Raw genomic sequence first — 3759 nt, forward strand, 5'->3', positions numbered from 1 at the left:
TTCTTTTTACCTCCTTATTCTTCAGACTGTCATATCAGTTATTTGAGGGTGCAAACTGCATCTTTTCATTTCTACAAACCAAAGCCATCACAGTAACTATCATAAGGTGACATTCAGTAAGCCTTGACCATCCACCAAGAAATTTCTACTTTAGGGCAGGTAAATTAAAATGGGTGAAAATAGGTCTCTCACTCTGAAGAGAGCCCTGCATTCTCCCTTGCGTGTGTATTTCTTACTTTCTTAAAGAATGATTTAAGTCTCTGAAAATCAACTGATGAAAATAATAGTGAGAATGCCTTAGATTTCTTGTACAACTTCTAGGATATAACAAAATTGTATATAACATATCATTTAATCCTGACACTAATTCTGCCAAATATATATTACCCAATTATGAAAATGAAAAAAGTGAGGGTAGGAGATGATTACCAATAATCATCAGTTTATCTGACAAAAATCATTCCCTTATAACTGATTTTAAAAGGGAAAAATGTTAAGTAGATTTCTCAAGAATGATTGGAAACTTAAAGGTGGTATTACATCAGCCTTCTATAACCACCTCATTGAATACTAAGAATCCTAGCTTTTCAATAAATATATGGGTTTCTTTTTAACTCATTGTTTCAGAAAATACTTTTTGGAATGAAGCACATTTTAATATAGCTCATACTAGTGGCATTTGGTATATAAAGTGGTTTATATGTTAAAAGATAACCATATAAAAAGCTAATGAATAGTACCCACTAAAATTCAGTATCCTTTTTAGAGTTGAAAGGACAATGGGAATACTACATAAATCCCTACTCCTCTTGATAGAGTCTGTACAAAATTGTGATTTGAATAACAATAACTTTTAAAAACTAGGATGGATTTTCGATCAACTTGCCAGAACCTTATCGTTTCTTAAAATGAGCTTGAACAATTTAGAATTTATCATTTTAAACTTTCTTTGCTGTTTTAGTATGCAGAATATTCTGAGAATGACACATAAAAGAGAAAAATTTAAATGTTTCATGTTCTTAATTTTATATCAGTTCTCTTGTCTTCTTTCTATATTTATGTAAGTCCAATTTCTTAAGTCGATATCAAAATAGTTAGAAATCTCTACGTTATTAGACATGAAAATGTCATAGCCAACTGGTTTATTAAGAGTGCATCAAGTCTTTTTAAGAGAGCTTCTCTTATCTTCATGCTCAAGTATCAACACATAGGTAGAGTCTCCTTTCAACTGCCTTTATACTGTTCACTTCTCTGTACTGACTTTGATACCGTTATTCTTTTTTTGTACTCCATTGGCTCACATAAATATTCTTGGGTATTTCATTATGTGTGCTGTTAGAAATTTTAAGATTGTTTTTCAGCATTCATCCTGCTTTTTAGTGGGCTATATAAAATAAACTATAGAAATGCAACTAACTATTAATGACACAGATTCCTAATGAGTAAATAGTACATTAGATGATGTTTTTTCAATTTTTTTCTTATACTGAGAATAGAACCCAGGGTCATTCTACTTCTGAGATACACTCTAAGCTAGACTCCAGCCCTATTTTTTATTCTTTATTTTGAGACAAGGTCTTACTGAGTTACAGAGGGCTTCACTAAGTAGCTGAGGCTGTTCGCAAACCACAATCCTCCTGTCTCTGCCTCCAAAATGCTGGGATTACAAGCGTGCACCACCACACCCAGCTAGCTGATTTTTTTTTTAAAGAGTAAAGCCCAATATTTTTTTGATTTCAAATGATTAGAAAAATGTTTATAAGAAAACACTTTATTCACCAGAATATTGTAACAGTAAAAATCATCAAGATTAATATCCATTTATTAATTTCAACTCTTTAAAAAGGTAGTATTGGGAAAGAGAGCTTCAGAGGTAGACTGATTCACTATATGTCTGATTTGCTGTGTGACCTTGGATAGCAGCTTCTCTACTTCAGATCTCTGTATTAAAAAAGACTTAATACTCAATTTTTTCTTCTATTTAATAGTTATAATAATTGCTATAACATGTATATTTTTGAAAATTAAATTCTGTAAATTTTAATTTTGCCTTTGAAAACAACATAAAAGTGAATATACTAATGATTTTATGTTTCATAATTAAATCTTTATTTCATCTACAGTAAAATTTTCTTAATTTCATAATCAATTATATTTTTTACCCAATAATCAAGGTCTAGCAATGTACTTTGGTATTTTAGGTGATGTTTTTGGAAGAGAGAGGGAGAGAGAGAGAGAGAAAGAGAGAGAGAGAGAGAGAGAGAGAGAGAGAGAGAGAGAGAGAGAGAGAGTGTTTGTGTATGTTTGTATGTCTGTGTGTGTGTGGTGTTGGAGATATAGGGGCATTCTACCTCTGAACTGCACCCCAAGCCCTATTTTATTTTTTCTTTTGAAACGAGGTTTCACTAAATTGCAAAGAGCCTTATTAAGTTGCTAAGGCTGCCTGTGAACTGTGATCTTCCTGTCTTAACCTCCCAAGTACAGGTATTTGCCACTGTGCCCAGCTGGAATTCTTTTATTTCTTTATACACCAAAATGCTTAAAATGATCAATGATAAATATCTTCTAGATAAAATATTCATCTCTGCTGAGAGAATTGTATTATATGCACATGCTTTTCTCTGTCCAATAGGAAGTAGTAGTTAGTAAGAGTGCCCTCAGTACCATACGTAGTACACATTGAATACTATAGCATGCCACGCATACTTTATATTGAATAATACAATATTGAATAACGCAGTGATTTTTTAATTAGGATGACTTCTGAAGAATAAAACATTAAGTTATTTTTCTACATTTAATAAATCACATGATAATTTAGTAAATATATCTAGGGTAATATATTTGCTTGAAAGAATGAGTAACTTCCTAACATTTTATAAACTGATACTCTGTAGGAAGCAAATTATGTAAAAGATGCAGACTTGCCTAAGGTGTTTTTTTTTTTAGAAAAGTTGGAGAGAGTTGGAAAATAGGATATAGCTCTTAAACTATGAAATATTTCTAATACCTTTCTTGCTAGAAGAAGTCTAAATGATAAAACATGAACAAAGTGAAATGAAAAATTTACCTTAGAATATTGCCTAAAAGTTTTTTTTTTTTTGTGGTACTGGGGATGGAACCCAGGGGCATTGTACCTCAGAGCTACAACCCCTGCCCTTTTTTAAGTCCTTTTTTTTTTTTTTTTGGTGATACTGGGGTTCCTGGAAGCCCTTCTACCTCCGGGCCACACTCCCAGACCTATTTTTTAATTTTTGGAAACAGGGTCTCTTAAGCCAGCGCGGCTGGCTCCAAGCCAGCGCGGCTGGCTCCGAACCAGCCCGATCCAACTGTCTCCGCCTCCCAAGCGCAGGGATTACAAGCGTGCACCACCACGACCGGCTTTAAGTCTTTTTTAAAAAATTTTTGGAGACTTCCGGGAAGATGGCGACCGAGAAAAGCGGGGCTTAAGAGCCCCGCTAACAACAAATCTCCATTACCACAAAATCAGCGCCTTTCATAGCCAGAAATCACCATCACCAGAGGGAAAAAAAAAATCACCAGGCTCCAGAAGAAAAGCGGACTGAGAACAGAGCCACAGAGGAGATCCTTAAGCCCGAGGACGCGGCAGCAGCGCCATACTGCCTGTGGCACCGGCGAATTCACGGGACGGCTACAGCAAGCCGAGGTGAGCCACTGCGGAACAGCCAGGCGGGATTTCTCCGCGCAGAGATCACCTAAAGCTCCATTGTCCGAGCTCAGCACACGCTGCAGGGATTC

This window comes from Muscardinus avellanarius (genome assembly GCF_963383645.1).
Source record: "Muscardinus avellanarius genome assembly, chromosome: 5".
Classification (NCBI taxonomy): domain Eukaryota; kingdom Metazoa; phylum Chordata; class Mammalia; order Rodentia; family Gliridae; genus Muscardinus; species Muscardinus avellanarius.